The sequence below is a fragment of the Carassius gibelio genome, chromosome B19 (assembly GCF_023724105.1).
Source record: "Carassius gibelio isolate Cgi1373 ecotype wild population from Czech Republic chromosome B19, carGib1.2-hapl.c, whole genome shotgun sequence".
NCBI lineage: Eukaryota > Metazoa > Chordata > Actinopteri > Cypriniformes > Cyprinidae > Carassius > Carassius gibelio.
Window position 1 is genome coordinate 6,735,505 of NC_068414.1, and position 9,614 is coordinate 6,745,118.

The window sequence follows — 9,614 nt, forward strand, 5'->3', positions numbered from 1 at the left end:
TTGAAGTCCTAACATAAGTTTTTGTGTATATAACTTCTAACACATTAAAAACTGTCTTACAGCATTGCAGAAAACATTGTACTTCATAAGGCATAAGCTTGTTTCAGTTTGGCAAGATTTGCACTGAATACTGAATGAAACAGCTTTATCTAATAGAGAGAAAAGCTTTTCAGCAGATTTGGGCTTGATTTCACTTCATTTGAACAGAAACACTATTTCAGCATTACTGGACTCAGAAAGCTGTAAACTGACAATCTTGATCATTGAAGTCCTAACATTAGTTTTTGTGCATATAACTTCTAACACATTAAAAACTGTCTCACAGCATTGCAGAAAACATTTTATTTCATAAGACATAAGCATGTTTCAGTTTGGCAAGATTTGCACTGAATACTGAATGAAAACGCATTCTCTAATGGAGAGAAAAGCTTTTGAGCAGATTTGGGCTTGATTTCACTTCATTTGAACAGAAACACTATTTCAGCATTACTGGACTCAGAAAGCTGTAAACTGACAATCTTGATCATTGAAGTCCTAACATAAGTTTTTGTGCATATAACTTCTAACACATTAAAAACTGTCTTACAGCATTGCAGAAAACATTGTACTTCATAAGGCATAAGCTTGTTTCAGTTTGTCAAGATTTGCACTGAATACTGAATGAAACAGCTTTATCTAATAGAGAGAAAAGCTTTTGAGCAGATTTGGGCTTGATTTCACTTCATTTAAGCAGAAACACTATTTCAGCATTACTGGACTCAGAAAGCTGTAAACTGACAATCTTGATCATTGAAGTCCTAACATAAGTTTTTGTGCATATAACTTCTAACACATTAAAAACTGTCTTACAGCATTGCAGAAAACATTGTACTTCATAAGACATAAGCTTGTTTCAGTTTGTCAAGATTTGCACTGAATACTGAATGAAACAGTTTTATCTAATAGAGAGAAAAGCTTTTGAGCAGATTTGGGCTTGATTTCACTTCATTTGAACAGAAACACTATTTCAACATTACTGGACTCAGAAAGCTGTAAACTGACAATCTTGATCATTGCAGTCCTAACATAAGTTTTTGTGCATATAACTTCTAACACATTAAAAACTGTCTTACAGCATTGCAGAAAACATTTTATTTCATAAGACATTAGCATGTTTCAGTTTAGCAAGATTTGCACTGAATACTGAATGAAACAGCTTTCTCTAATAGAGAGAAAAGCTTTTGAGCAGATTTGGGCTTGATTTCACTTCATTTGAACAGAAACACTATTTCAGCATTACTGGACTCAGAAAGCTGTAAACTGACAATCTTGATCATTGAAGTCCTAATATAAGTTTTTGTGTATATAACTTCTAACACATTAAAAACTGTCTTACAGCATTGCAGAAAACATTGTACTTCATAAGGCATAAGCTTGTTTCAGTTTGGCAAGATTTGCACTGAATACTGAATGAAACAGCTTTATCTAATAGAGAGAAAAGCTTTTGAGCAGATTTGGGCTTGATTTCACTTCATTTCAACAGAAACACTATTTCAGCATTACTGGACTCAGAAAGCTGTAAACTGACAATCTTGATCATTGAAGTCCTAACATAAGTTTTTGTGCATATAACTTCTAACACATTAAAAACTGTCTTACAGCATTGCAGAAAACATTGTACTTCATAAGACATAAGCTTGTTTCAGTTTGTCAAGATTTGCACTGAATACTGAATGAAAACGCATTCTCTAATGGAGAGAAAAGCTTTTGAGCAGATTTGGGCTTGATTTCACTTCATTTGAACAGAAACACTATTTCAGCATTACTGGACTCAGAAAGCTGTAAACTGACAATCTTGATCATTGAAGTCCTAACATAAGTTTTTGTGCATATAACTTCTAACACATTAAAAACTGTCTTACAGCATTGCAGAAAACATTGTACTTCATAAGGCATAAGCTTGTTTCAGTTTGTCAAGATTTGCACTGAATACTGAATGAAACAGCTTTATCTAATAGAGAGAAAAGCTTTTGAGCAGATTTGGGCTTGATTTCACTTCATTTAAACAGAAACACTATTTCAGCATTACTGGACTCAGAAAGCTGTAAACTGACAATCTTGATCATTGAAGTCCTAACATAAGTTTTTGTGCATATAACTTCTAACACATTAAAAACTGTCTTACAGCATTGCAGAAAACATTGTACTTCATAAGACATAAGCTTGTTTCAGTTTGTCAAGATTTGCACTGAATACTGAATGAAACAGTTTTATCTAATAGAGAGAAAAGCTTTTGAGCAGATTTGGGCTTGATTTCACTTCATTTGAACAGAAACACTATTTCAGCATTACTGGACTCAGAAAGCTGTAAACTGACAATCTTGATCATTGAAGTCCTAACATAAGTTTTTGTGCATATAACTTCTAACACATTAAAAACTGTCTTACAGCATTGCAGAAAACATTGTACTTCATAAGGCATAAGCTTGTTTCAGTTTGGCAAGATTTGCACTGAATATTGAATGAAACAGCTTTCTCTAATAGAGAGAAAAGCTTTTGAGCAGATTTGGGCTTGATTTCACTTCATTTGAACAGAAACACTATTTCAGCATTACTGGACTCAGAAAGCTGTAAACTGACAATCTTGATCATTGAAGTCCTAACATAAGTTTTTGTGCATATAACTTCTAACACATTAAAAACTGTCTCACAGCATTGCAGAAAACATTGTACTTCATAAGACATAAGCTTGTTTCAGTTTGGCAAGATTTGCACTGAATACTGAATGAAACAGCTTTCTCTAATAGAGAGAAAAGCTTTTGAGCAGATTTGGGCTTGATTTCACTTCATTTGAACAGAAACACTATTTCAACATTACTGGACTCAGAAAGCTGTAAACTGACAATCTTGATCATTGCAGTCCTAACATAAGTTTTTGTGCATATAACTTCTAACACATTAAAAACTGTCTTACAGCATTGCAGAAAACATTTTATTTCATAAGACATAAGCATGTTTCAGTTTAGCAAGATTTGCACTGAATACTGAATGAAACAGCTTTCTCTAATAGAGAGAAAAGCTTTTGAGCAGATTTGGGCTTGATTTCACTTCATTTGAACAGAAACACTATTTCAGCATTACTGGACTCAGAAAGCTGTAAACTGACAATCTTGATCATTGAAGTCCTAATATAAGTTTTTGTGTATATAACTTCTAACACATTAAAAACTGTCTTACAGCATTGCAGAAAACATTGTACTTCATAAGGCATAAGCTTGTTTCAGTTTGGCAAGATTTGCACTGAATACTGAATGAAACAGCTTTATCTAATAGAGAGAAAAGCTTTTGAGCAGATTTGGGCTTGATTTCACTTCATTTGAACAGAAACACTATTTCAGCATTACTGGACTCAGAAAGCTGTAAACTGACAATCTTGATCATTGAAGTCCTAACATTAGTTTTTGTGCATATAACTTCTAACACATTAAAAACTGTCTCACAGCATTGCAGAAAACATTTTATTTCATAAGACATAAGCATGTTTCAGTTTGGCAAGATTTGAACTGAATACTGAATGAAAACGCATTCTCTAATAGAGAGAAAAGCTTTTGAGCAGATTTGGGCTTGATTTCACTTCATTTGAACAGAAACACTATTTCAGCATTACTGGACTCAGAAAGCTGTAAACTGACAATCTTGATCATTGCAGTCCTAACATTAGTTTTTGTGCATATAACTTCTAACACATTAAAAACTGTCTTACAGCATTGCAGAAAACATTGTACTTCATAAGACATAAGCTTGTTTCAGTTTGTCAAGATTTGCACTGAATACTGAATGAAACAGCTTTATCTAATAGAGAGAAAAGCTTTTGAGCAGATTTGGGCTTGATTTCACTTCATTTGAACAGAAACACTATTTCAGCATTACTGGACTCAGAAAGCTGTAAACTGACAATCTTGATCATTGAAGTCCTAACATAAGTTTTTGTGCATATAACTTCTAACACATTAAAAACTGTCTTACAGCATTGCAGAAAACATTGTACTTCATAAGACATAAGCTTGTTTCAGTTTGGCAAGATTTGCACTGAATACTGAATGAAACAGCTTTATCTAATAGAGAGAAAAGCTTTTGAGCAGATTTGGGCTTGATTTCACTTCATTTCAACAGAAACACTATTTCAGCATTACTGGACTCAGAAAGCTGTAAACTGACAATCTTGATCATTGAAGTCCTAACATAAGTTTTTGTGCATATAACTTCTAACACATTAAAAACTGTCTTACAGCATTGCAGAAAACATTGTACTTCATAAGACATAAGCTTGTTTCAGTTTGTCAAGATTTGCACTGAATACTGAATGAAAACGCATTCTCTAATGGAGAGAAAAGCTTTTGAGCAGATTTGGGCTTGATTTCACTTCATTTGAACAGAAACACTATTTCAGCATTACTGGACTCAGAAAGCTGTAAACTGACAATCTTGATCATTGAAGTCCTAACATAAGTTTTTGTGCATATAACTTCTAACACATTAAAAACTGTCTTACAGCATTGCAGAAAACATTGTACTTCATAAGGCATAAGCTTGTTTCAGTTTGTCAAGATTTGCACTGAATACTGAATGAAACAGCTTTATCTAATAGAGAGAAAAGCTTTTGAGCAGATTTGGGCTTGATTTCACTTCATTTAAACAGAAACACTATTTCAGCATTACTGGACTCAGAAAGCTGTAAACTGACAATCTTGATCATTGAAGTCCTAACATAAGTTTTTGTGCATATAACTTCTAACACATTAAAAACTGTCTTACAGCATTGCAGAAAACATTGTACTTCATAAGACATAAGCTTGTTTCAGTTTGTCAAGATTTGCACTGAATACTGAATGAAACAGTTTTATCTAATAGAGAGAAAAGCTTTTGAGCAGATTTGGGCTTGATTTCACTTCATTTGAACAGAAACACTATTTCAGCATTACTGGACTCAGAAAGCTGTAAACTGACAATCTTGATCATTGAAGTCCTAACATAAGTTTTTGTGCATATAACTTTTAACACATTAAAAACTGTCTCACAGCATTGCAGAAAACATTTTATTTCATAAGACATAAGCATGTTTCAGTTTGGCAAGATTTGAACTGAATACTGAATGAAAACGCATTCTCTAATAGAGAGAAAAGCTTTTGAGCAGATTTGGGCTTGATTTCACTTCATTTGAACAGAAACACTATTTCAGCATTACTGGACTCAGAAAGCTGTAAACTGACAATCTTGATCATTGAAGTCCTAACATAAGTTTTTGTGCATATTAATTCTAACACATTTAAAACTGTCTTACAGCATTGCAGAAAACATTGTACTTCATAAGGCATAAGCTTGTTTCAGTTTGGCAAGATTTGCACTGAATATTGAATGAAACAGCTTTCTCTAATAGAGAGAAAAGCTTTTGAGCAGATTTGGGCTTGATTTCACTTCATTTGAACAGAAACACTATTTCAACATTACTGGACTCAGAAAGCTGTAAACTGACAATCTTGATCATTGCAGTCCTAACATTAGTTTTTGTGCATATAACTTCTAACACATTAAAAACTGTCTTACAGCATTGCAGAAAACATTTTATTTCATAAGACATAAGCATGTTTCAGTTTAGCAAGATTTGCACTGAATACTGAATGAAACAGCTTTCTCTAATAGAGAGAAAAGCTTTTGAGCAGATTTGGGCTTGATTTCACTTCATTTGAACAGAAACACTATTTCAGCATTACTGGACTCAGAAAGCTGTAAACTGACAATCTTGATCATTGCAGTCCTAACAATAGTTTTTGTGCATATAACTTCTAACACATTAAAAACTGTCTTACAGCATTGCAGAAAACATTGTACTTCATAAGGCATAAGCTTGTTTCAGTTTGGCAAGATTTGCACTGAATATTGAATGAAACAGCTTTCTCTAATAGAGAGAAAAGCTTTTGAGCAGATTTGGGCTTGATTTCACTTCATTTGAACAGAAACACTATTTCAGCATTACTGGACTCAGAAAGCTGTAAACTGACAATCTTGATCATTGAAGTCCTAACATAAGTTTTTGTGCATATAACTTCTAACACATTAAAAACTGTCTCACAGCATTGCAGAAAACATTGTACTTCATAAGACATAAGCTTGTTTCAGTTTGGCAAGATTTGCACTGAATACTGAATGAAACAGCTTTCTCTAATAGAGAGAAAAGCTTTTGAGCAGATTTGGGCTTGATTTCACTTCATTTGAACAGAAACACTATTTCAGCATTACTGGACTCAGAAAGCTGTAAACTGACAATCTTGATCATTGAAGTCCTAACATAAGTTTTTGTGCATATAACTTCTAACACATTAAAAACTGTCTTACAGCATTGCAGAAAACATTGTACTTCATAAGGCATAAGCTTGTTTCAGTTTGGCAAGATTTGCACTGAATATTGAATGAAACAGCTTTCTCTAATAGAGAGAAAAGCTTTTGAGCAGATTTGGGCTTGATTTCACTTCATTTGAACAGAAACACTATTTCAGCATTACTGGACTCAGAAAGCTGTAAACTGACAATCCTGATCATTGAAGTCCTAACATAAGTTTTTCTGCATATAACTTCTAACACATTAAAAACTGTCTCACAGCATTGCAGAAAACATTGTACTTCATAAGACATAAGCTTGTTTCAGTTTGGCAAGATTTGCACTGAATACTGAATGAAACAGCTTTCTCTAATAGAGAGAAAAGCTTTTGAGCAGATTTGGGCTTGATTTCACTTCATTTGAACAGAAACACTATTTCAACATTACTGGACTCAGAAAGCTGTAAACTGACAATCTTGATCATTGAAGTCCTAACATAAGTTTTTGTGCATATAACTTCTAACACATTAAAAACTGTCTTACAGCATTGCAGAAAACATTGTACTTCATAAGGCATAAGCTTGTTTCAGTTTGGCAAGATTTGCACTGAATATTGAATGAAACAGCTTTCTCTAATAGAGAGAAAAGCTTTTGAGCAGATTTGGGCTTGATTTCACTTCATTTGAACAGAAACACTATTTCAGCATTACTGGACTCAGAAAGCTGTAAACTGACAATCTTGATCATTGAAGTCCTAACATAAGTTTTTGTGCATATAACTTCTAACACATTAAAAACTGTCTCACAGCATTGCAGAAAACATTGTACTTCATAAGACATAAGCTTGTTTCAGTTTGGCAAGATTTGCACTGAATACTGAATGAAACAGCTTTCTCTAATAGAGAGAAAAGCTTTTGAGCAGATTTGGGCTTGATTTCACTTCATTTGAACAGAAACACTATTTCAGCATTACTGGACTCAGAAAGCTGTAAACTGACAATCTTGATCATTGAAGTCCTAATATAAGTTTTTGTGTATATAACTTCTAACACATTAAAAACTGTCTTACAGCATTGCAGAAAACATTGTACTTCATAAGGCATAAGCTTGTTTCAGTTTGGCAAGATTTGCACTGAATACTGAATGAAACAGCTTTATCTAATAGAGAGAAAAGCTTTTGAGCAGATTTGGGCTTGATTTCACTTCATTTGAACAGAAACACTATTTCAGCATTACTGGACTCAGAAAGCTGTAAACTGACAATCTTGATCATTGAAGTCCTAACATTAGTTTTTGTGCATATAACTTCTAACACATTAAAAACTGTCTCACAGCATTGCAGAAAACATTTTATTTCATAAGACATAAGCATGTTTCAGTTTGGCAAGATTTGCACTGAATACTGAATGAAAACGCATTCTCTAATAGAGAGAAAAGCTTTTGAGCAGATTTGGGCTTGATTTCACTTCATTTGAACAGAAACACTATTTCAGCATTACTGGACTCAGAAAGCTGTAAACTGACAATCTTGATCAGTGAAGTCCTAACATAAGTTTTTGTGCATATAACTTCTAACACATTAAAAACTGTCTTACAGCATTGCAGAAAACATTGTACTTCATAAGGCATAAGCTTGTTTCAGTTTGGCAAGATTTGCACTGAATATTGAATGAAACAGCTTTCTCTAATAGAGAGAAAAGCTTTTGAGCAGATTTGGGCTTGATTTCACTTCATTTGAACAGAAACACTATTTCAACATTACTGGACTCAGAAAGCTGTAAACTGACAATCTTGATCATTGCAGTCCTAACATAAGTTTTTGTGCATATAACTTCTAACACATTAAAAACTGTCTTACAGCATTGCAGAAAACATTTTATTTCATAAGACATAAGCATGTTTCAGTTTAGCAAGATTTGCACTGAATACTGAATGAAACAGCTTTCTCTAATAGAGAGAAAAGCTTTTGAGCAGATTTGGGCTTGATTTCACTTCATTTGAACAGAAACACTATTTCAGCATTACTGGACTCAGAAAGCTGTAAACTGACAATCTTGATCATTGAAGTCCTAATATAAGTTTTTGTGTATATAACTTCTAACACATTAAAAACTGTCTTACAGCATTGCAGAAAACATTGTACTTCATAAGGCATAAGCTTGTTTCAGTTTGGCAAGATTTGCACTGAATACTGAATGAAACAGCTTTATCTAATAGAGAGAAAAGCTTTTGAGCAGATTTGGGCTTGATTTCACTTCATTTGAACAGAAACACTATTTCAGCATTACTGGACTCAGAAAGCTGTAAACTGACAATCTTGATCATTGAAGTCCTAACATTAGTTTTTGTGCATATAACTTCTAACACATTAAAAACTGTCTCACAGCATTGCAGAAAACATTTTATTTCATAAGACATAAGCATGTTTCAGTTTGGCAAGATTTGAACTGAATACTGAATGAAAACGCATTCTCTAATAGAGAGAAAAGCTTTTGAGCAGATTTGGGCTTGATTTCACTTCATTTGAACAGAAACACTATTTCAGCATTACTGGACTCAGAAAGCTGTAAACTGACAATCTTGATCATTGCAGTCCTAACATTAGTTTTTGTGCATATAACTTCTAACACATTAAAAACTGTCTTACAGCATTGCAGAAAACATTGTACTTCATAAGACATAAGCTTGTTTCAGTTTGTCAAGATTTGCACTGAATACTGAATGAAACAGCTTTATCTAATAGAGAGAAAAGCTTTTGAGCAGATTTGGGCTTGATTTCACTTCATTTGAACAGAAACACTATTTCAGCATTACTGGACTCAGAAAGCTGTAAACTGACAATCTTGATCATTGAAGTCCTAACATAAGTTTTTGTGCATATAACTTCTAACACATTAAAAACTGTCTTACAGCATTGCAGAAAACATTGTACTTCATAAGACATAAGCTTGTTTCAGTTTGGCAAGATTTGCACTGAATACTGAATGAAACAGCTTTATCTAATAGAGAGAAAAGCTTTTGAGCAGATTTGGGCTTGATTTCACTTCATTTCAACAGAAACACTATTTCAGCATTACTGGACTCAGAAAGCTGTAAACTGACAATCTTGATCATTGAAGTCCTAACATAAGTTTTTGTGCATATAACTTCTAACACATTAAAAACTGTCTTACAGCATTGCAGAAAACATTGTACTTCATAAGACATAAGCTTGTTTCAGTTTGTCAAGATTTGCACTGAATACTGAATGAAAACGCAT